Source organism: Pelmatolapia mariae, linkage group LG5 (assembly GCF_036321145.2).
Source record: "Pelmatolapia mariae isolate MD_Pm_ZW linkage group LG5, Pm_UMD_F_2, whole genome shotgun sequence".
Lineage (NCBI taxonomy): Eukaryota > Metazoa > Chordata > Actinopteri > Cichliformes > Cichlidae > Pelmatolapia > Pelmatolapia mariae.
This window is the reverse complement of record NC_086231.1, coordinates 38,626,033-38,653,240: the sequence shown is the minus strand read 5'-3', so window position 1 is coordinate 38,653,240 and position 27,208 is coordinate 38,626,033. Positions and strand designations below refer to the sequence as shown.

The window sequence follows — 27,208 nt, the reverse complement described above, 5'->3', positions numbered from 1 at the left end:
CACACACTCATTCTCAGTCGTACTCTAACACACACTCAGTCTCAGTCGTACTCTAACACACACTCAGTCTCAGTCGTACTCTAACACTAACTCATTCTCAGTCGTACTCTAACACTAACTCATTCTCAGTCGTACTCTAACACTAACTCATTCTCAGTCATACTCTAACACACACTCAGTCTCAGTCGTACTCTAACACTAACTCAGTCTCAGTCGTACTCTAACACTAACTCATTCTCAGTCGTACTCTAACACTAACTCAGTCTCAGTCGTACTCTAACACTAACTCATTCTCAGTCGTACTCTAACACTAACTCATTCTCAGTCGTACTCTAACACTAACTCAGTCTCAGTCGTACTCTAACACTAACTCAGTCTCAGTCGTACTCTTACACTAACTCAGTCTCAGTCGTACTCTAACACACACTCATTCTCAGTCGTACTCTAACACACACTCAGTCTCAGTCGTACTCTAACACTAACTCAGTCTCGGTCGTAATCTAACACTAACTCAGTCTCAGTCGTACTCTAACACACACTCATTCTCAGTCGTACTCTAACACACACTCAGTCTCAGTCGTACTCTAACACACACTCATTCTCAGTCGTACTCTAACACTAACTCATTCTCAGTCGTACTCTAACACTAACTCATTCTCAGTCGTACTCTAACACACACTCAGTCTCAGTCGTACTCTAACACTAACTCATTCTCAGTCGTACTCTAACACTAACTCATTCTCAGTCGTACTCTAACACACACTCAGTCTCAGTCGTACTCTAACACTAACTCATTCTCAGTCGTACTCTAACACTAACTCATTCTCAGTCGTACTCTAACACTAACTCATTCTCAGTCGTACTCTAACACTAACTCAGTCTCAGTCGTACTCTAACACTAACTCATTCTCAGTCGTACTCTAACACTAACTCAGTCTCAGTCGTACTCTAACACTAACTCATTCTCAGTCGTACTCTAACACTAACTCAGTCTCAGTCGTACTCTAACACTAACTCATTCTCAGTCGTACTCTAACACTAACTCATTCTCAGTCGTACTCTAACACACACTCAGTCTCAGTCGTACTCTAACACTAACTCAGTCTCAGTCGTACGCTAACACACACTCAGTCTCAGTCGTACTCTAACACACACTCAGTCTCAGTCGTACTCTAACACTAACTCAGTCTCAGTCGTACTCTAACACTAACTCAGTCTCGGTCGTACTCTAACACTAACTCAGTCTCAGTCGTACTCTAACACACACTCATTCTCAGTCGTACTCTAACACACACTCAGTCTCAGTCGTACTCTAACACACACTCAGTCTCAGTCGTACTCTAACACTAACTCATTCTCAGTCGTACTCTAACACTAACTCATTCTCAGTCGTACTCTAACACACACTCAGTCTCAGTCGTACTCTAACACTAACTCATTCTCAGTCGTACTCTAACACACACTCAGTCTCAGTCGTACTCTAACACACACTCAGTCTCAGTCGTACTCTAACACTAACTCATTCTCAGTCGTACTCTAACACTAACTCATTCTCAGTCGTACTATAACACACACTCAGTCTCAGTCGTACTCTAACACACACTCAGTCTCAGTCGTACTCTAACACTAACTCATTCTCAGTCGTACTCTAACACTAACTCATTCTCAGTCGTACTGTAACACACACTCTGTCTCAGTCGTACTCTAACACTAACTCAGTCTCAGTCGTACTCTAACACACAATCATTCTCAGACGTACTCAAACACACACTCATTCTCAGTCGTACTCTAACACTAACTCATTCTCAGTCGTACTCTAACACACACTCAGTCTCAGTCGTACTCTAACAGTAACTCATTCTCAGTCGTACTCTAACACTAACTCAGTCTCAGTCGTACTCTAACACTAACTCATTCTCAGTCATACTCTAACACACACTCAGTCTCAGTCGTACTCTAACACTAACTCATTCTCAGTCGTACTCTAACACTAACTCATTCTCAGTCGTACTCTAACACTAACTCATTCTCAGTCGTACTCTAACACTAACTCATTCTCAGTCGTACTGTAACACACACTCTGTCTCAGTCGTACTCTAACACTAACTCAGTCTCAGTCGTACTCTAACACACAATCATTCTCAGTCGTACTCAAACACACACTCATTCTCAGTCGTACTCTAACACTAACTCATTCTCAGTCGTACTCTAACACACACTCAGTCTCAGTCGTACTCTAACAGTAACTCATTCTCAGTCGTACTCTAACACTAACTCAGTCTCAGTCGTACTCTAACACTAACTCATTCTCAGTCGTACTCTAACACACACTCAGTCTCAGTCGTACTCTAACACTAACTCATTCTCAGTCGTACTCTAACACTAACTCAGTCTCAGTCGTACTCTAACACTAACTCAGTCTATGTCGTACTCTAACACTAACTCATTCTCAGTCGTACTCTAACACTAACTCAGTCTCAGTCGTACTCTAACACTAACTCAGTCTCAGTCGTACTCTAACACACACTCAGTCTCAGTCGTACTCTTACACTAACTCAGTCTCAGTCGTACTCTAACACTAACTCATTCTCAGTCGTACTCTAACACTAACTCATTCTCAGTCGTACTCTAACACTAACTCAGTCTCAGTCGTACTCTAACACTAACTCAGTCTCAGTCGTACTCTAACACTAACTCATTCTCAGTCGTACTCTAACACTAACTCAGTCTCAGTCGTACTCTAACACTAACTCATTCTCAGTCGTACTCTAACACTAACTCAGTCTCAGTCGTACTCTAACACACACTCAGTCTCAGTCGTACTCTAACACTAACTCAGTCTCAGTCGTACTCTAACACTAACTCAGTCTCGGTCGTACTCTAACACTAACTCAGTCTCAGTCGTACTCTAACACACACTCATTCTCAGTCGTACTCTAACACACACTCAGTCTCAGTCGTACTCTAACACACACTCAGTCTCAGTCGTACTCTAACACTAACTCATTCTCAGTCGTACTCTAACACTAACTCATTCTCAGTCGTACTCTAACACTAACTCATTCTCAGTCATACTCTAACACACACTCAGTCTCAGTCGTACTCTAACACTAACTCATTCTCAGTCGTACTCTAACACTAACTCATTCTCAGTCGTACTCTAACACTAACTCATTCTCAGTCGTACTCTAACACTAACTCAGTCTCAGTCGTACTCTAACACTAACTCATTCTCAGTCGTACTCTAACACTAACTCAGTCTCAGTCGTACTCTAACACTAACTCAGTCTCAGTCGTACTCTAACACTAACTCATTCTCAGTCGTACTCTAACACTAACTCAGTCTCAGTCGTACTCTAACACTAACTCATTCTCAGTCGTACTCTAACACTAACTCAGTCTCAGTCGTACTCTAACACACACTCAGTCTCAGTCGTACTCTAACACTAACTCAGTCTCAGTCGTACTCTAACACTAACTCAGTCTCGGTCGTACTCTAACACTAACTCAGTCTCAGTCGTACTCTAACACACACTCATTCTCAGTCGTACTCTAACACACACTCAGTCTCAGTCGTACTCTAACACACACTCAGTCTCAGTCGTACTCTAACACTAACTCATTCTCAGTCGTACTCTAACACTAACTCATTCTCAGTCGTACTCTAACACACACTCAGTCTCAGTCGTACTCTAACACTAACTCATTCTCAGTCGTACTCTAACACACACTCAGTCTCAGTCGTACTCTAACACTAACTCATTCTCAGTCGTACTCTAACACACACTCAGTCTCAGTCGTACTCTAACACACACTCAGTCTCAGTCGTACTCTAACACTAACTCATTCTCAGTCGTACTCTAACACTAACTCATTCTCAGTCGTACTATAACACACACTCAGTCTCAGTCGTACTCTAACACACACTCAGTCTCAGTCGTACTTTAAATCTCACTCAGTCTCAGTCGTACTCTAACACACACTCAGTCTCAGTCGTACTCTAACACTCACTCAGTCTCAGTCGTACTCTAACACTAACTCATTCTCAGTCGTACTCTAACACACACTCAGTCTCAGTCGTACTCTAACACTAACTCATTCTCAGTCGTACTCAACCACTAACTCATTCTCAGTCGTACTCTAACACTAACTCAGTCTCAGTCGTACTCTGACACTAACTCAGTCTCAGTCGTACTCTAACACTAACTCATTCTCAGTCGTACTCTAACACTAACTCAGTCTCAGTCGTACTCTAACACTAACTCAGTCTCAGTCGTACTCTAAAACTAACTCATTCTCAGTCGTACTCTAACACACACTCAGTCTCAGTCGTACTCTTACACTAACTCAGTCTCAGTCGTACTCTAACACTAACTCATTCTCAGTCGTACTCTAACACTAACTCAGTCTCAGTCGTACTCTAACACTAACTCATTCTCAGTCGTACTCTAACACTAACTCATTCTCAGTCGTACTCTAACACTAACTCAGTCTCAGTCGTACTCTAACACTAACTCATTCTCAGTCGTACTCTAACACTAACTCAGTCTCAGTCGTACTCTAACACTAACTCAGTCTATGTCGTACTCTAACACTAACTCATTCTCAGTCGTACTCTAACACTAACTCAGTCTCAGTCGTACTCTAACACTAACTCAGTCTCGGTCGTACTCTAACACTAACTCAGTCTCAGTCGTACTCTAACACACACTCATTCTCAGTCGTACTCTAACACACACTCAGTCTCAGTCGTACTCTAACACACACTCAGTCTCAGTCGTACTCTAACACTAACTCATTCTCAGTCGTACTCTAACACTAACTCATTCTCAGTCGTACTCTAACACACACTCAGTCTCAGTCGTACTCTAACACTAACTCATTCTCAGTCGTACTCTAACACACACTCAGTCTCAGTCGTACTCTAACACACACTCAGTCTCAGTCGTACTCTAACACTAACTCATTCTCAGTCGTACTCTAACACTAACTCATTCTCAGTCGTACTATAACACACACTCAGTCTCAGTCGTACTCTAACACACACTCAGTCTCAGTCGTACTCTAACACTAACTCATTCTCAGTCGTACTCTAACACTAACTCATTCTCAGTCGTACTGTAACACACACTCTGTCTCAGTCGTACTCTAACACTAACTCAGTCTCAGTCGTACTCTAACACACAATCATTCTCAGACGTACTCAAACACACACTCATTCTCAGTCGTACTCTAACACTAACTCATTCTCAGTCGTACTCTAACACACACTCAGTCTCAGTCGTACTCTAACAGTAACTCATTCTCAGTCGTACTCTAACACTAACTCAGTCTCAGTCGTACTCTAACACTAACTCATTCTCAGTCATACTCTAACACACACTCAGTCTCAGTCGTACTCTAACACTAACTCATTCTCAGTCGTACTCTAACACTAACTCATTCTCAGTCGTACTCTAACACTAACTCATTCTCAGTCGTACTCTAACACTAACTCATTCTCAGTCGTACTGTAACACACACTCTGTCTCAGTCGTACTCTAACACTAACTCAGTCTCAGTCGTACTCTAACACACAATCATTCTCAGTCGTACTCAAACACACACTCATTCTCAGTCGTACTCTAACACTAACTCATTCTCAGTCGTACTCTAACACACACTCAGTCTCAGTCGTACTCTAACAGTAACTCATTCTCAGTCGTACTCTAACACTAACTCAGTCTCAGTCGTACTCTAACACTAACTCATTCTCAGTCGTACTCTAACACACACTCAGTCTCAGTCGTACTCTAACACTAACTCATTCTCAGTCGTACTCTAACACTAACTCAGTCTCAGTCGTACTCTAACACTAACTCAGTCTATGTCGTACTCTAACACTAACTCAGTCTCAGTCGTACTCTAACACTAACTCAGTCTCAGTCGTACTCTAACACACACTCAGTCTCAGTCGTACTCTTACACTAACTCAGTCTCAGTCGTACTCTAACACACACTCATTCTCAGTCGTACTCTAACACACACTCAGTCTCAGTCGTACTCTAACACTAACTCAGTCTCAGTCGTACTCTAACACTAACTCATTCTCAGTCGTACTCTAACACTAACTCAGTCTCAGTCGTACTCTAACACTAACTCAGTCTCAGTCGTACTCTAACACTAACTCATTCTCAGTCGTACTCTAACACTAACTCAGTCTCAGTCGTACTCTAACACTAACTCATTCTCAGTCGTACTCTAACACTAACTCAGTCTCAGTCGTACTCTAACACACACTCAGTCTCAGTCGTACTCTAACACTAACTCAGTCTCAGTCGTACTCTAACACTAACTCAGTCTCGGTCGTACTCTAACACTAACTCAGTCTCAGTCGTACTCTAACACACACTCATTCTCAGTCGTACTCTAACACACACTCAGTCTCAGTCGTACTCTAACACACACTCAGTCTCAGTCGTACTCTAACACTAACTCATTCTCAGTCGTACTCTAACACTAACTCATTCTCAGTCGTACTCTAACACTAACTCATTCTCAGTCATACTCTAACACACACTCAGTCTCAGTCGTACTCTAACACTAACTCATTCTCAGTCGTACTCTAACACTAACTCATTCTCAGTCGTACTCTAACACTAACTCATTCTCAGTCGTACTCTAACACTAACTCAGTCTCAGTCGTACTCTAACACTAACTCATTCTCAGTCGTACTCTAACACTAACTCAGTCTCAGTCGTACTCTAACACTAACTCAGTCTCAGTCGTACTCTAACACTAACTCATTCTCAGTCGTACTCTAACACTAACTCAGTCTCAGTCGTACTCTAACACTAACTCATTCTCAGTCGTACTCTAACACTAACTCAGTCTCAGTCGTACTCTAACACACACTCAGTCTCAGTCGTACTCTAACACTAACTCAGTCTCAGTCGTACTCTAACACTAACTCAGTCTCGGTCGTACTCTAACACTAACTCAGTCTCAGTCGTACTCTAACACACACTCATTCTCAGTCGTACTCTAACACACACTCAGTCTCAGTCGTACTCTAACACACACTCAGTCTCAGTCGTACTCTAACACTAACTCATTCTCAGTCGTACTCTAACACTAACTCATTCTCAGTCGTACTCTAACACACACTCAGTCTCAGTCGTACTCTAACACTAACTCATTCTCAGTCGTACTCTAACACACACTCAGTCTCAGTCGTACTCTAACACTAACTCATTCTCAGTCGTACTCTAACACACACTCAGTCTCAGTCGTACTCTAACACACACTCAGTCTCAGTCGTACTCTAACACTAACTCATTCTCAGTCGTACTCTAACACTAACTCATTCTCAGTCGTACTATAACACACACTCAGTCTCAGTCGTACTCTAACACACACTCAGTCTCAGTCGTACTTTAAATCTCACTCAGTCTCAGTCGTACTCTAACACACACTCAGTCTCAGTCGTACTCTAACACTCACTCAGTCTCAGTCGTACTCTAACACTAACTCATTCTCAGTCGTACTCTAACACACACTCAGTCTCAGTCGTACTCTAACACTAACTCATTCTCAGTCGTACTCAACCACTAACTCATTCTCAGTCGTACTCTAACACTAACTCAGTCTCAGTCGTACTCTGACACTAACTCAGTCTCAGTCGTACTCTAACACTAACTCATTCTCAGTCGTACTCTAACACTAACTCAGTCTCAGTCGTACTCTAACACTAACTCAGTCTCAGTCGTACTCTAAAACTAACTCATTCTCAGTCGTACTCTAACACACACTCAGTCTCAGTCGTACTCTTACACTAACTCAGTCTCAGTCGTACTCTAACACTAACTCATTCTCAGTCGTACTCTAACACTAACTCAGTCTCAGTCGTACTCTAACACTAACTCATTCTCAGTCGTACTCTAACACTAACTCATTCTCAGTCGTACTCTAACACTAACTCAGTCTCAGTCGTACTCTAACACTAACTCATTCTCAGTCGTACTCTAACACTAACTCAGTCTCAGTCGTACTCTAACACTAACTCATTCTCAGTCGTACTCTAACACTAACTCATTCTCAGTCGTACTCTAACACTAACTCATTCTCAGTCGTACTCTAACACACACTCATTCTCAGTCGTACTCTAACACACACTCAGTCTCAGTCGTACTCTAACACTAACTCATTCTCAGTCGTACTCTAACACACACTCAGTCTCAGTCGTACTCTAACACACACTCTTTCTCAGTCGTACTCTAACACTAACTCAGTCTCAGTCGTACTCTAACACACAATCATTCTCAGACGTACTCAAACACACACTCATTCTCAGTCGTACTCTAACACTAACTCATTCTCAGTCGTACTCTAACACACACTCAGTCTCAGTCGTACTCTAACAGTAACTCATTCTCAGTCGTACTCTAACACTAACTCAGTCTCAGTCGTACTCTAACACTAACTCATTCTCAGTCGTACTCTAACACACACTCAGTCTCAGTCGTACTCTAACACTAACTCATTCTCAGTCGTACTCTAACACTAACTCAGTCTCAGTCGTACTCTAACACTAACTCAGTCTATGTCGTACTCTAACACTAACTCATTCTCAGTCGTACTCTAACACTAACTCAGTCTCAGTCGTACTCTAACACTAACTCAGTCTCAGTCGTACTCTTACACTAACTCAGTCTCAGTCGTACTCTAACACACACTCATTCTCAGTCGTACTCTAACACACACTCAGTCTCAGTCGTACTCTAACACTAACTCAGTCTCGGTCGTAATCTAACACTAACTCAGTCTCAGTCGTACTCTAACACACACTCATTCTCAGTCGTACTCTAACACACACTCAGTCTCAGTCGTACTCTAACACACACTCATTCTCAGTCGTACTCTAACACTAACTCATTCTCAGTCGTACTCTAACACTAACTCATTCTCAGTCGTACTCTAACACACACTCAGTCTCAGTCGTACTCTAACACTAACTCATTCTCAGTCGTACTCTAACACTAACTCATTCTCAGTCGTACTCTAACACACACTCAGTCTCAGTCGTACTCTAACACTAACTCATTCTCAGTCGTACTCTAACACTAACTCATTCTCAGTCGTACTCTAACACTAACTCATTCTCAGTCGTACTCTAACACTAACTCAGTCTCAGTCGTACTCTAACACTAACTCATTCTCAGTCGTACTCTAACACTAACTCAGTCTCAGTCGTACTCTAACACTAACTCATTCTCAGTCGTACTCTAACACTAACTCAGTCTCAGTCGTACTCTAACACTAACTCATTCTCAGTCGTACTCTAACACTAACTCATTCTCAGTCGTACTCTAACACACACTCAGTCTCAGTCGTACTCTAACACTAACTCAGTCTCAGTCGTACGCTAACACACACTCAGTCTCAGTCGTACTCTAACACACACTCAGTCTCAGTCGTACTCTAACACTAACTCAGTCTCAGTCGTACTCTAACACTAACTCAGTCTCGGTCGTACTCTAACACTAACTCAGTCTCAGTCGTACTCTAACACACACTCATTCTCAGTCGTACTCTAACACACACTCAGTCTCAGTCGTACTCTAACACACACTCAGTCTCAGTCGTACTCTAACACTAACTCATTCTCAGTCGTACTCTAACACTAACTCATTCTCAGTCGTACTCTAACACACACTCAGTCTCAGTCGTACTCTAACACTAACTCATTCTCAGTCGTACTCTAACACACACTCAGTCTCAGTCGTACTCTAACACTAACTCATTCTCAGTCGTACTCTAACACACACTCAGTCTCAGTCGTACTCTAACACACACTCAGTCTCAGTCGTACTCTAACACTAACTCATTCTCAGTCGTACTCTAACACTAACTCATTCTCAGTCGTACTATAACACACACTCAGTCTCAGTCGTACTCTAACACACACTCAGTCTCAGTCGTACTCTAACACTAACTCATTCTCAGTCGTACTCTAACACTAACTCATTCTCAGTCGTACTGTAACACACACTCTGTCTCAGTCGTACTCTAACACTAACTCAGTCTCAGTCGTACTCTAACACACAATCATTCTCAGACGTACTCAAACACACACTCATTCTCAGTCGTACTCTAACACTAACTCATTCTCAGTCGTACTCTAACACACACTCAGTCTCAGTCGTACTCTAACAGTAACTCATTCTCAGTCGTACTCTAACACTAACTCAGTCTCAGTCGTACTCTAACACTAACTCATTCTCAGTCGTACTCTAACACACACTCAGTCTCAGTCGTACTCTAACACTAACTCATTCTCAGTCGTACTCTAACACTAACTCAGTCTCAGTCGTACTCTAACACTAACTCATTCTATGTCGTACTCTAACACTAACTCATTCTCAGTCGTACTCTAACACTAACTCAGTCTCAGTCGTACTCTAACTCTAACTCAGTCTCAGTCGTACTCTAACACTAACTCAGTCTCAGTCGTACTCTAACACACACTCATTCTCAGTCGTACTCTAACACACACTCAGTCTCAGTCGTACTCTTACACTAACTCAGTCTCAGTCGTACTCTAACACACACTCATTCTCAGTCGTACTCTAACACACACTCAGTCTCAGTCGTACTCTAACACTAACTCAGTCTCGGTCGTAATCTAACACTAACTCAGTCTCAGTCGTACTCTAACACACACTCATTCTCAGTCGTACTCTAACACACACTCAGTCTCAGTCGTACTCTAACACACACTCATTCTCAGTCGTACTCTAACACTAACTCATTCTCAGTCGTACTCTAACACTAACTCATTCTCAGTCGTACTCTAACACACACTCAGTCTCAGTCGTACTCTAACACTAACTCATTCTCAGTCGTACTCTAACACTAACTCATTCTCAGTCATACTCTAACACACACTCAGTCTCAGTCGTACTCTAACACTAACTCATTCTCAGTCGTACTCTAACACTAACTCATTCTCAGTCGTACTCTAACACTAACTCATTCTCAGTCGTACTCTAACACTAACTCAGTCTCAGTCGTACTCTAACACTAACTCATTCTCAGTCGTACTCTAACACTAACTCAGTCTCAGTCGTACTCTAACACTAACTCATTCTCAGTCGTACTCTAACACTAACTCAGTCTCAGTCGTACTCTAACACTAACTCATTCTCAGTCGTACTCTAACACACACTCAGTCTCAGTCGTACTCTAACACACACTCAGTCTCAGTCGTACGCTAACACACACTCAGTCTCAGTCGTACTCTAACACACACTCAGTCTCAGTCGTACTCTAACACTAACTCAGTCTCAGTCGTACTCTAACACTAACTCAGTCTCGGTCGTACTCTAACACTAACTCAGTCTCAGTCGTACTCTAACACACACTCATTCTCAGTCGTACTCTAACACACACTCAGTCTCAGTCGTACTCTAACACTAACTCATTCTCAGTCGTACTCTAACACACACTCAGTCTCAGTCGTACTCTAACACTAACTCAGTCTCAGTCGTACGCTAACACACACTCAGTCTCAGTCGTACTCTAACACACACTCAGTCTCAGTCGTACTCTAACACTAACTCAGTCTCAGTCGTACTCTAACACTAACTCAGTCTCGGTCGTACTCTAACACTAACTCAGTCTCAGTCGTACTCTAACACACACTCATTCTCAGTCGTACTCTAACACACACTCAGTCTCAGTCGTACTCTAACACACACTCAGTCTCAGTCGTACTCTAACACTAACTCATTCTCAGTCGTACTCTAACACTAACTCATTCTCAGTCGTACTCTAACACACACTCAGTCTCAGTCGTACTCTAACACTAACTCATTCTCAGTCGTACTCTAACACACACTCAGTCTCAGTCGTACTCTAACACTAACTCATTCTCAGTCGTACTCTAACACACACTCAGTCTCAGTCGTACTCTAACACACACTCAGTCTCAGTCGTACTCTAACACTAACTCATTCTCAGTCGTACTCTAACACTAACTCATTCTCAGTCGTACTATAACACACACTCAGTCTCAGTCGTACTCTAACACACACTCAGTCTCAGTCGTACTTTAAATCTCACTCAGTCTCAGTCGTACTCTAACACACACTCAGTCTCAGTCGTACTCTAACACTCACTCAGTCTCAGTCGTACTCTAACACTAACTCATTCTCAGTCGTACTCTAACACACACTCAGTCTCAGTCGTACTCTAACACTAACTCATTCTCAGTCGTACTCTAACACTAACTCAGTCTCAGTCGTACTCTAACACTAACTCAGTCTCAGTCGTACTCTAAAACTAACTCATTCTCAGTCGTACTCTAACACACACTCAGTCTCAGTCGTACTCTTACACTAACTCAGTCTCAGTCGTACTCTAACACTAACTCATTCTCAGTCGTACTCTAACCCCAGATAGCAAGGAAACATTGAAACAATGTTGAGTCAATATCAGGCGATGTCATTGAACCAACGTTGAGATCTGACGTTGACCCAACGTCACTCTTGCACCCATTTTTAATGTTGAAACAACGTCAGGTTTTGATGTTGAATCAATGTTGAAACCTGACATTGATTCGATGTTATATTTTCTAACACTGTTGACATTGAAACAATGTCAGATTCTGATATTGAAACACTGTTGAGCTATGGTGTTGATTTTCCACCTCTTTCGCACAGTTGCTTTTTATTGAAAAAAAACAAAAAAACAAAAAAGGTCAATAGACATGTATCATTTGCAAAATACTTTATTAAAAGACAAAGTTTCCTATTTACATTTCTATGTTTCACGTCACCTTTTATTATTTACTCCGGGATGGGGATGGATGATGTGCGTCCTGCGTGCCACCCGTACGATCTGGAGCATATCTGAGCCATTTCTGGACTGCTTGAGCAAAGACCAACTCAGACATAGAGTTCGCCCCTACCTGCTGCGCCAGGCCATCTAGGACAAAAATAGACACACACACAAAAAAACAAAGACAAAAAAAGGGAATTAGAGCACATGAATAAGCTCTTGTTAATTGTCTTCAGCAGGGAGAAAGTATGTAAACTCCTAGGCTAATAAACATGAAAGTCACCAGGCGGAAATCAGCAAACTGCCACATTTGATTCCCAAAGAGCTATAAGCTGAAAATGTGATATGTCTTAGCATGGTGTGCCGTGTATCCTTTAAAAAAAGAAAAAGAAAACATGGGGTCCTCGGGCTGTACAAAGTGTACAACCCGAGGACAAAACAAGCCGAAGACCAAAGACTCCATCTCCAGATTAACCGGACATGAAAGTCTTGTTATTAAGAAAGACAAAGTAATATAGCAAAAAACAGACATAGGAAATGTGAAACGCACCCAGCACATCAATTGATCCCTTTATTGTTCACTTTAGGCTCATAAAACTACAATAAATGTTAAAACTTACCAAATATGCATCTGCACAGCGCTGTCTCTTTAAATGCCCTTTTTTGCTTTGTCTGGTCCTTGTTTTTTTTCCCCTGTCCAGTTGAGTACAGAGGCCAGCTCCTTTGTAATGGCATAAACCATTACACGGCGGACTCGCACCTCCAGTGTGGTCCAGCAGCACCAATCAACGCAAAGCGTCTCACCTATAGACACATTTTATGAGATGGAATTAGCGTGTCTCATGTCTTAAATGTGTATGCAAGTGCTTGTGTGTTTACTTCATGTAATTGATGATAGAAACATGTCATTTGGTTTTCCCTAAAGCCTGGTTTTCAAGTCATACAAAGAATAAACCAAAGTATTGGCAGTACAATGTATTTCTATTCCCTTTTGTTGGATATTCATTTGTTAGTTCTTGTAACTGCTAAAAGTGTTTACTAGTTTTTGCCTGTCACATATATTTGTTATACCATGTAAACTGTGAAATTCCAAGATTTTCAAACTTGCCTTGCAATAGTGGCCTCACAGAGTCTCTGGAATCTACAGGAAAAAAAAAATCACAAAAGATGACATTCAGGAGTATAAACTGGTGTTTTGAAGATAAGAGTACAATGACATTGTGATGCAGCTTTAAAGCTTTTTTAAAAGCATACCATCTATAGGGAAGACATCAGACTCTGCATGCTGGGGAGATCGCAAAGCTGTGTCGGTTTGTGCCGGAGTGGCGAAAGGTGCCGGAAGCTGGGTGGGGCATTATGATGGTTTCTATCAGTGGGCTGGGGGGCAGACTGCGGAGTGATGAGGGCTGTTTAGAAAAAGATAATTTTTTAAGTATTTAAGAATACAGACAACTTGTCAAAAAAGTTTCCTTGTGTCAGACACAGATATGTACACAGACACTAGACAGTATTTTATTACCTGGTATTTTCACTCGAGGGGCCTGGGGAAACCGTTTTTTTGTAGGCTGCTCATCCTCTGAGTCCGTATATGTGTACAGGGGATTTGGTCTAAAGAAAATAAATTAAAAACGGTCTTAAGTAATTGTAAATATGCTTTTGGCATATTGTTTCCTAAAGTTAGTTTGATTTCTAACAACACACACAGGAAACAGAGACGTGCAAGAAGGTACAGTATACAATGAATTTTTGAAGTGCACAAGTGTACACGGCTTTGCATTTTTAAAAAGTTTACAAACTTCCACTTTTTGGACTATATTATGTGGCGATATTGCAGTATGCAAGCACCACAGATATGTATAAAAGACAAGATCATAAATTCTTAACAATCAAAGATATGTTTGTGAATAAAAAGGTTTTACTTGTGCTTTCTTTTAAGACTGGTCTGGGTTTCTTCTTCGGACTGAAGGTCAGACGTATCACAGCGTTCACGTGGATATCTCTGAAGACTGCGTTCTGCTTCGTGAAATGTGCCTGGAAATACAAACACAATGTACGGCCAGACATACATTACGTGTGGACAAAAGGTGCAAACGCATAGAAAAATCAGCGGTTTCAAAAATACGCTGGTACGTGTGGACGTAGCCTTATTCATTATTCAAGGCACAAACGGAAAGTCATGTACGCGTGCAACTTAAAGTTAGGTGAGCGTGCAACGTACAGTCACGCATGCTGCGTGAGCATTCAAACTGAGTCTAAAGTTTTCGTGTGCGAATTGAAGCGAGTGCTCTCCAATCATCAAAAGTAACAAAGTCATTGAACACGTTTATACAGTTAACTTTACGTTTATCAATCATATATCACAGATTTAGAATTTTTTGTAGTACTAAGCAACTACAGAGCGAAAGTCTGGGTCAAGCGCCGAGACGACGGCAAGAACAAAGGAAACCTCGAAGCGTTAAAGCTAGCTTTGTAAGGGAATATAACGAAGAAATTATGAAACGAAAATGTTTTCTTTGTTGATATACTTTGTTCGCAGTGCAATTTATTTGTTGCCGGATTGTAAGAAGTAGACACAATTTCGGGCTCCCACATTTTGTGGGAGCAACTTAAATAACTGTAAAAAACTTGTTAATGTACAACATTAACGAGTTTTTTACTGTTATTCAAATGCAAACATGGAAATAACGAGTAGGAAAAAAAATCATTCATTCTTACCTTATACTAATCGTGGTGCAGGCCAGTGCAGTGCATGAACTGATGCCTTCTCCGGTCAATTCCGCTGAGAGTAAATCAAATGTCCCGCTCTACTGTAGAAGACAATACCTGGGGGGATGTACCAATGTGAGAGGGGTGCTGTGGAATAGTCCAAGTGATCGCTGCTTTAATTTCCCGGTCAACTATACATAAATTGCACGTAGACACGATTTTTTAAAGCTGGTGAACTAGACCAAGTCATTGATAACAAATGAACAATAAATCTACTTTCTCTGGTACTTTATACCCGATCAGTTGCAATGCAATTTAATGCTCAACTACAAATCGATGGTTTTTGATGGTGACCGGAGCCGATCGATCGTCAACTATAAATAGACGTTTTCTCGACATTGTTGTTGTCACCTGGTCGACTATAAATAGATCAAATATCAATGACAAAAAAACAACGGTGAATCAACATCGTTACAACGTCTCTATAGTAAGACCGTCGGTTTACCACAGTATTTCAATGTTGTTACAACATTGGCATTTCAACCCCGACCATATACGACGGTTCGGATGAAAAATCAACATAGATTCAATGTCGTCTTGCTATCTGGGACACTAACTCAGTCTCAGTCGTACTCTAACACTAACTCATTCTCAGTCGTACTCTAACACTAACTCATTCTCAGTCGTACTCTAACACTAACTCAGTCTCAGTCGTACTCTAACACTAACTCATTCTCAGTCGTACTCTAACACTAACTCAGTCTCAGTCGTACTCTAACACTAACTCATTCTCAGTCGTACTCTAACACTAACTCATTCTCAGTCGTACTCTAACACACACTCATTCTCAGTCGTACTCTAACACACACTCAGTCTCAGTCGTACTCTAACACTAACTCATTCTCAGTCGTACTCTAACACTAACTCATTCTCAGTCGTACTGTAACACACACTCTGTCTCAGTCGTACTCTAACACTAACTCAGTCTCAGTCGTACTCTAACACACAATCATTCTCAGACGTACTCAAACACACACTCATTCTCAGTCGTACTCTAACACTAACTCATTCTCAGTCGTACTCTAACACACACTCAGTCTCAGTCGTACTCTAACACTAATTCATTCTCAGTCGTACTCTAACACTAACTCAGTCTCAGTCGTACTCTAACACTAACTCATTCTCAGTCGTACTCTAACACACACTCAGTCTCAGTCGTACTCTAACACTAACTCATTCTCAGTCGTACTCTAACACTAACTCAGTCTCAGTCGTACTCTAACACTAACACAGTCTATGTCGTACTCTAACACTAACTCATTCTCAGTCGTACTCTAACACTAACTCAGTCTCAGTCGTACTCTAACACTAACTCAGTCTCAGTCGTACTCTAACACACACTCAGTCTCAGTCGTACTCTTACACTAACTCAGTCTCAGTCGTACTCTAACACACACTCATTCTCAGTCGTACTCTAACACACACTCAGTCTCAGTCGTACTCTAACACTAACTCAGTCTCGGTCGTAATCTAACACTAACTCAGTCTCAGTCGTACTCTAACACACACTCATTCTCAGTCGTACTCTAACACACACTCAGTCTCAGTCGTACTCTAACACTAACTCATTCTCAGTCGTACTCTAACACTAACTCAGTCTCAGTCGTACTCTAACACTAACTCATTCTCAGTCGTACTCTAACACTAACTCAGTCTCAGTCGTACTCTAACACTAACTCATTCTCAGTCGTACTCTAACACTAACTCATTCTCAGTCGTACTCTAACACACACTCATTCTCAGTCGTACTCTAACACACACTCAGTCTCAGTCGTACTCTAACACTAACTCATTCTCAGTCGTACTCTAACACTAACTCATTCTCAGTCGTACTGTAACACACACTCTGTCTCAGTCGTACTCTAACACTAACTCAGTCTCAGTCGTACTCTAACACACAATCATTCTCAGACGTACTCAAACACACACTCATTCTCAGTCGTACTCTAACACTAACTCATTCTCAGTCGTACTCTAACACACACTCAGTCTCAGTCGTACTCTAACACTAACTCATTCTCAGTCGTACTCTAACACTAACTCAGTCTCAGTCGTACTCTAACACTAACTCATTCTCAGTCGTACTCTAACACACACTCAGTCTCAGTCGTACTCTAACACTAACTCAATCTCAGTCGTACTCTAACACTAACTCAGTCTCAGTCGTACTCTAACACTAACTCAGTCTATGTCGTACTCTAACACTAACTCATTCTCAGTCGTACTCTAACACTAACTCAGTCTCAGTCGTACTCTAACACTAACTCAGTCTCAGTCGTACTCTAACACACACTCAGTCTCAGTCGTACTCTTACACTAACTCAGTCTCAGTCGTACTCTAACACACACTCATTCTCAGTCGTACTCTAACACACACTCAGTCTCAGTCGTACTCTAACACTAACTCAGTCTCGGTCGTAATCTAACACTAACTCAGTCTCAGTCGTACTCTAACACACACTCATTCTCAGTCGTACTCTAACACACACTCAGTCTCAGTCGTACTCTAACACACACTCATTCTCAGTCGTACTCTAACACTAACTCATTCTCAGTCGTACTCTAACACTAACTCATTCTCAGTCGTACTCTAACACACACTCAGTCTCAGTCGTACTCTAACACAAACTCATTCTCAGTCGTACTCTAACACTAACTCATTCTCGGTCGTACTCTAACACTAACTCAGTCTCAGTCGTACTCTAACACACACTCAGTCTCAGTCGTACTCTAACACTAACTCAGTCTCAGTCGTACTCTAACACTAACTCAGTCTCGGTCGTACTCTAACACTAACTCAGTCTCAGTCGTACTCTAACACACACTCATTCTCAGTCGTACTCTAACACACACTCAGTCTCAGTCGTACTCTAACACACACTCAGTCTCAGTCGTACTCTAACACTAACTCATTCTCAGTCGTACTCTAACACTAACTCATTCTCAGTCGTACTCTAACACACACTCAGTCTCAGTCGTACTCTAACACTAACTCATTCTCAGTCGTACTCTAACACACACTCAGTCTCAGTCGTACTCTAACACTAACTCATTCTCAGTCGTACTCTAACACACACTCAGTCTCAGTCGTACTCTAACACACACTCAGTCTCAGTCGTACTCTAACACTAACTCATTCTCAGTCGTACTCTAACACTAACTCATTCTCAGTCGTACTATAACACACACTCAGTCTCAGTCGTACTCTAACACACACTCAGTCTCAGTCGTACTTTAAATCTCACTCAGTCTCAGTCGTACTCTAACACACACTCAGTCTCAGTTGTACTCTAACACTCACTCAGTCTCAGTCGTACTCTAACACTAACTCATTCTCAGTCGTACTCTAACACACACTCAGTCTCAGTCGTACTCTAACATTAACTCATTCTCAGTCGTACTCTAACACACACTCAGTCTCAGTCGTACTCTAACACTAACTCATTCTCAGTCGTACTCTAACACACACTCAGTCTCAGTCGTACTCTAACACTAACTCATTCTCAGTCGTACTCTAACACTAACTCAGTCTCAGTCGTACTCTAACACTAACTCAGTCTCAGTCGTACTCTAAAACTAACTCATTCTCAGTCGTACTCTAACACACACTCAGTCTCAGTCGTACTCTTACACTAACTCAGTCTCAGTCGTACTCTAACACTAACTCATTCTCAGTCGTACTCTAACACTAACTCAGTCTCAGTCGTACTCTAACACTAACTCATTCTCAGTCGTACTCTAACACTAACTCATTCTCAGTCGTACTCTAACACTAACTCAGTCTCAGTCGTACTCTAACACTAACTCATTCTCAGTCGTACTCTAACACTAACTCAGTCTCAGTCGTACTCTAACACTAACTCATTCTCAGTCGTACTCTAACACTAACTCATTCTCAGTCGTACTCTAACACTAACTCATTCTCAGTCGTACTCTAACACACACTCATTCTCAGTCGTACTCTAACACACACTCAGTCTCAGTCGTACTCTAACACTAACTCATTCTCAGTCGTACTCTAACACTAACTCAGTCTCAGTCGTACTCTAACACACACTCATTCTCAGTCGTACTCTAACACACACTCAGTCTCAGTCGTACTCTAACACACACTCTGTCTCAGTCGTACTCTAACACTAACTCAGTCTCAGTCGTACTCTAACACACAATCATTCTCAGACGTACTCAAACACACACTCATTCTCAGTCGTACTCTAACACTAACTCATTCTCAGTCGTACTCTAACACACACTCAGTCTCAGTCGTACTCTAACAGTAACTCATTCTCAGTCGTACTCTAACACTAACTCAGTCTCAGTCGTACTCTAACACTAACTCATTCTCAGTCGTACTCTAACACACACTAAGTCTCAGTCGTACTCTAACACTAACTCATTCTCAGTCGTACTCTAACACTAACTCAGTCTCAGTCGTACTCTAACACTAACTCAGTCTATGTCGTACTCTAACACTAACTCATTCTCAGTCGTACTCTAACACTCACTCAGTCTCAGTCGTACTCTAACACTAACTCAGTCTCAGTCGTACTCTTACACTAACTCAGTCTCAGTCGTACTCTAACACACACTCATTCTCAGTCGTACTCTAACACACACTCAGTCTCAGTCGTACTCTAACACTAACTCAGTCTCGGTCGTAATCTAACACTAACTCAGTCTCAGTCGTACTCTAACACACACTCATTCTCAGTCGTACTCTAACACACACTCAGTCTCAGTCGTACTCTAACACACACTCATTCTCAGTCGTACTCTAACACTAACTCATTCTCAGTCGTACTCTAACACTAACTCATTCTCAGTCGTACTCTAACACACACTCAGTCTCAGTCGTACTCTAACACTAACTCATTCTCAGTCGTACTCTAACACTAACTCATTCTCAGTCGTACTCTAACACACACTCAGTCTCAGTGGTACTCTAACACTAACTCATTCTCAGTCGTACTCTAACACTAACTCATTCTCAGTCGTACTCTAACACTAACTCATTCTCAGTCGTACTCTAACACTAACTCAGTCTCAGTCGTACTCTAACACTAACTCATTCTCAGTCGTACTCTAACACTAACTCAGTCTCAGTCGTACTCTAACACTAACTCATTCTCAGTCGTACTCTAACACTAACTCAGTCTCAGTCGTACTCTAACACTAACTCATTCTCAGTCGTACTCTAACACTAACTCATTCTCAGTCGTACTCTAACACACACTCAGTCTCAGTCGTACTCTAACACTAACTCAGTCTCAGTCGTACGCTAACACACACTCAGTCTCAGTCGTACTCTAACACACACTCAGTCTCAGTCGTACTCTAACACTAACTCAGTCTCAGTCGTACTCTAACACTAACTCAGTCTCGGTCGTACTCTAACACTAACTCAGTCTCAGTCGTACTCTAACACACACTCATTCTCAGTCGTACTCTAACACACACTCAGTCTCAGTCGTACTCTAACACACACTCAGTCTTAGTCGTACTCTAACACTAACTCATTCTCAGTCGTACTCTAACACTAACTCATTCTCAGTCGTACTCTAACACACACTCAGTCTCAGTCGTACTCTAACACTAACTCATTCTCAGTCGTACTCTAACACACACTCAGTCTCAGTCGTACTCTAACACTAACTCATTCTCAGTCGTACTCTAACACACACTCAGTCTCAGTCGTACTCTAACACACACTCAGTCTCAGTCGTACTCTAACACTAACTCATTCTCAGTCGTACTCTAACACTAACTCATTCTCAGTCGTACTATAACACACACTCAGTCTCAGTCGTACTCTAACACACACTCAGTCTCAGTCGTACTCTAACACTAACTCATTCTCAGTCGTACTCTAACACTAACTCATTCTCAGTCGTACTGTAACACACACTCTGTCTCAGTCGTACTCTAACACTAACTCAGTCTCAGTCGTACTCTAACACACAATCATTCTCAGACGTACTCAAACACACACTCATTCTCAGTCGTACTCTAACACTAACTCATTCTCAGTCGTACTCTAACACACACTCAGTCTCAGTCGTACTCTAACAGTAACTCATTCTCAGTCGTACTCTAACACTAACTCAGTCTCAGTCGTACTCTAACACTAACTCATTCTCAGTCGTACTCTAACACACACTCAGTCTCAGTCGTACTCTAACACTAACTCATTCTCAGTCGTACTCTAACACTAACTCAGTCTCAGTCGTACTCTAACACTAACTCAGTCTATGTCGTACTCTAACACTAACTCATTCTCAGTCGTACTCTAACACTAACTCAGTCTCAGTCGTACTCTAACACTAACTCAGTCTCAGTCGTACTCTAACACTAACTCAGTCTCAGTCGTACTCTAACACACACTCATTCTCAGTCGTACTCTAACACACACTCAGTCTCAGTCGTACTCTTACACTAACTCAGTCTCAGTCGTACTCTAACACACACTCATTCTCAGTCGTACTCTAACACACACTCAGTCTCAGTCGTACTCTAACACTAACTCAGTCTCGGTCGTAATCTAACACTAACTCAGTCTCAGTCGTACTCTAACACACACTCATTCTCAGTCGTACTCTAACACACACTCAGTCTCAGTCGTACTCTAACACACACTCATTCTCAGTCGTACTCTAACACTAACTCATTCTCAGTCGTACTCTAACACTAACTCATTCTCAGTCGTACTCTAACACACACTCAGTCTCAGTCGTACTCTAACACTAACTCATTCTCAGTCGTACTCTAACACTAACTCATTCTCAGTCATACTCTAACACACACTCAGTCTCAGTCGTACTCTAACACTAACTCATTCTCAGTCGTACTCTAACACTAACTCAGTCTCAGTCGTACTCTAACACTAACTCATTCTCAGTCGTACTCTAACACTAACTCAGTCTCAGTCGTACTCTAACACTAACTCATTCTCAGTCGTACTCTAACACTAACTCAGTCTCAGTCGTACTCTAACACTAACTCATTCTCAGTCGTACTCTAACACTAACTCATTCTCAGTCGTACTCTAACACACACTCAGTCTCAGTCGTACTCTAACACTAACTCAGTCTCAGTCGTACGCTAACACACACTCAGTCTCAGTCGTACTCTAACACACACTCAGTCTCAGTCGTACTCTAACACTAACTCAGTCTCAGTCGTACTCTAACACTAACTCAGTCTCGGTCGTACTCTAACACTAACTCAGTCTCAGTCGTACTCTAACACACACTCATTCTCAGTCGTACTCTAACACACACTCAGTCTCAGTCGTACTCTAACACACACTCAGTCTCAGTCGTACTCTAACACTAACTCATTCTCAGTCGTACTCTAACACTAACTCATTCTCAGTCGTACTCTAACACACACTCAGTCTCAGTCGTACTCTAACACTAACTCATTCTCAGTCGTACTCTAACACTAACTCATTCTCAGTCGTACTATAACACACACTCAGTCTCAGTCGTACTCTAACACACACTCAGTCTCAGTCGTACTCTAACACTCACTCAGTCTCAGTCGTACTCTAACACTAACTCATTCTCAGTCGTACTCTAACACACACTCAGTCTCAGTCGTACTCTAACACTAACTCATTCTCAGTCGTACTCTAACACTAACTCAGTCTCAGTCGTACTCTAACACTAACTCAGTCTCAGTCGTACTCTAAAACTAACTCATTCTCAGTCGTACTCTAACACACACTCAGTCTCAGTCGTACTCTTACACTAACTCAGTCTCAGTCGTACTCTAACACTAACTCATTCTCAGTCGTACTCTAACACTAACTCAGTCTCAGTCGTACTCTAACACTAACTCATTCTCAGTCGTACTCTAACACTAACTCATTCTCAGTCGTACTCTAACACTAACTCAGTCTCAGTCGTACTCTAACACTAACTCATTCTCAGTCGTACTCTAACACTAACTCAGTCTCAGTCGTACTCTAACACTAACTCATTCTCAGTCGTACTCTAACACTAACTCATTCTCAGTCGTACTCTAACACTAACTCATTCTCAGTCGTACTCTAACACACACTCATTCTCAGTCGTACTCTAACACACACTCAGTCTCAGTCGTACTCTAACACTAACTCATTCTCAGTCGTACTCTAACACTAACTCATTCTCAGTCGTACTGTAACACACACTCTGTCTCAGTCGTACTCTAACACTAACTCAGTCTCAGTCGTACTCTAACACACAATCATTCTCAGACGTACTCAAACACACACTCATTCTCAGTCGTACTCTAACACTAACTCATTCTCAGTCGTACTCTAACACACACTCAGTCTCAGTCGTACTCTAACAGTAACTCATTCTCAGTCGTACTCTAACACTAACTCAGTCTCAGTCGTACTCTAACACTAACTCAGTCTCAGTCGTACTCTAACACACACTCAGTCTCAGTCGTACTCTTACACTAACTCAGTCTCAGTCGTACTCTAACACACACTCATTCTCAGTCGTACTCTAACACACACTCAGTCTCAGTCGTACTCTAACACTAACTCAGTCTCGGTCGTAATCTAACACTAACTCAGTCTCAGTCGTACTCTAACACACACTCATTCTCAGTCGTACTCTAACACACACTCAGTCTCAGTCGTACTCTAACACACACTCATTCTCAGTCGTACTCTAACACTAACTCATTCTCAGTCGTACTCTAACACACACTCATTCTCAGTCGTACTCTAACACACACTCAGTCTCAGTCGTACTCTAACACACACTCATTCTCAGTCGTACTCTAACACTAACTCATTCTCAGTCATACTCTAACACACACTCAGTCTCAGTCGTACTCTAACACTAACTCATTCTCAGTCGTACTCTAACACTAACTCATTCTCAGTCGTACTCTAACACTAACTCATTCTCAGTCGTACTCTAACACTAACTCAGTCTCAGTCGTACTCTAACACTAACTCATTCTCAGTCGTACTCTAACACTAACTCAGTCTCAGTCGTACTCTAACACTAACTCATTCTCAGTCGTACTCTAACACTAACTCAGTCTCAGTCGTACTCTAACACTAACTCATTCTCAGTCGTACTCTAACACTAACTCATTCTCAGTCGTACTCTAACACACACTCAGTCTCAGTCGTACTCTAACACTAACTCAGTCTCAGTCGTACTCTAACACTAACTCAGTCTCGGTCGTACTCTAACACTAACTCAGTCTCAGTCGTACTCTAACACACACTCATTCTCAGTCGTACTCTAACACACACTCAGTCTCAGTCGTACTCTAACACACACTCAGTCTCAGTCGTACTCTAACACTAACTCATTCTCAGTCGTACTCTAACACTAACTCATTCTCAGTCGTACTCTAACACACACTCAGTCTCAGTCGTACTCTAACACTAACTCATTCTCAGTCGTACTCTAACACACACTCAGTCTCAGTCGTACTCTAACACTAACTCATTCTCAGTCGTACTCTAACACACACTCAGTCTCAGTCGTACTCTAACACACACTCAGTCTCAGTCGTACTCTAACACTAACTCATTCTCAGTCGTACTCTAACACTAACTCATTCTCAGTCGTACTATAACACACACTCAGTCTCAGTCGTACTCTAACACACACTCAGTCTCAGTCGTACTTTAAATCTCACTCAGTCTCAGTCGTACTCTAACACTAACTCATTCTCAGTCGTACTCTAACACACACTCATTCTCAGTCGTACTCTAACACTCACTCAGTCTCAGTCGTACTCTAACACTAACTCATTCTCAGTCGTACTCTAACACACACTCAGTCTCAGTCGTACTCTAACACTAACTCATTCTCAGTCGTACTCTAACACTAACTCAGTCTCAGTCGTACTCTAACACTAACTCAGTCTCAGTCGTACTCTAAAACTAACTCATTCTCAGTCGTACTCTAACACACACTCAGTCTCAGTCGTACTCTTACACTAACTCAGTCTCAGTCATACTCTATCACTAACTCATTCTCAGTCGTACTCTAACACTAACTCAGTCTCAGTCGTACTCTAACACTAACTCATTCTCAGTCGTACTCTAACACTAACTCATTCTCAGTCGTACTCTAACACTAACTCAGTCTCAGTCGTACTCTAACACTAACTCATTCTCAGTCGTACTCTAACACTAACTCAGTCTCAGTCGTACTCTAACACTAACTCATTCTCAGTCGTACTCTAACACTAACTCATTCTCAGTCGTACTCTAACACTAACTCATTCTCAGTCGTACTCTAACACACACTCATTCTCAGTCGTACTCTAACACACACTCAGTCTCAGTCGTACTCTAACACTAACTCATTCTCAGTCGTACTCTAACACTAACTCATTCTCAGTCGTACTGTAACACACACTCTGTCTCAGTCGTACTCTAACACTAACTCAGTCTCAGTCGTACTCTAACACACAATCATTCTCAGACGTACTCAAACACACACTCATTCTCAGTCGTACTCTGACACACACTCAGTCTCAGTCGTACTCTAACACACACTCAGTCTCAGTCGTACTCTAACACTAACTCAGTCTCAGTCGTACTCAAACACACACTCAGTCTCAGTTGTACTCAAACACACACTCAGTCTCAGTTGTACTCTAACACACACTCATTCTCAGTCGTACTGTAACACACACTCAGTCTCAGTTGTACTCTAACACTAACTCAGTCTCAGTCGTACTCCAACACAAACTCAGTCTCAGTGGTACTCTAACAGTAACTCATTCTCAGTCGTACTCTAACACTAACTGAGTCTCAGTCGTACTCTAACACACACTCATTCTCAGTCGTACTCAAACACACACTCAGTCTCAGTTGTACTCAAACACACAATCATTCTCAGACGTACTCAAACACACACTCAGTCTCAGTCGTACTCTAACACACACTCATTCTCAGTCGTACTCTGACACACACTCAGTCTCAGTCGTACTCTAACACACACTCAGTCTCAGTCGTACTCTAACACTAACTCAGTCTCAGTCGTACTCAAACACACACTCAGTCTCAGTTGTACTCTAACACACACTCATTCTCAGTCGTACTGTAACACACACTCAGTCTCAGTTGTACTCTAACACTAACTCAGTCTCAGTCGTACTCCAACACAAACTCAGTCTCAGTGGTACTCTAACACTAACTGAGTCTCAGTCGTACTCTAACACTAACTGATTCTCAGTCGTACTCCAACACTAACTCATTCTCAGTCGTACTCTAACACTAACTCATTCTCAGTCGTACTCTAACACACACTCAGTCTCTAACACACACTCAGTCTCAGTCGTACTCTAACACACACTCAGTCTCAGTTGTACTCTAACACTAACTCAGTCTCAGTCGTACTCTAACACTAACTCAGTCTCAGTCGTACTCTAACACACACTCAGTCTCAGTCGTACTCTAACACTAACTCATTCTCAATCGTACTCTAACACTAACTCAGTCTCAATCGTACTCTAACACACACTCAGTCTCAGTCGTACTCTAACACACACTCATTCTCAGTCGTACTCTAACACTAACTCAGTCTCAGTCGTACTGTAACACACACTCAGTCTCAGTCATACTCTAACACTAACTCAGTCTCAGTCGTA

General features: G+C 41.9%; 1 long non-coding RNA gene across 1 annotated transcript; it reads right to left on the bottom strand.

The window, feature by feature from the left end:
- Window positions 1-12,829: 12,829 nt before the first annotated feature.
- On the bottom strand, window positions 12,830-14,413 carry LOC134627294 (uncharacterized). The gene is made up of 5 exons (XR_010093886.2): window positions 14,340-14,413; window positions 14,075-14,226; window positions 13,929-13,961; window positions 13,441-13,624; window positions 12,830-12,967 (listed from the first exon to the last, which is right to left on the bottom strand). It is a non-coding gene; the product is annotated as an uncharacterized LOC134627294 (long non-coding RNA).
- Window positions 14,414-27,208: the final 12,795 nt, after the last annotated feature.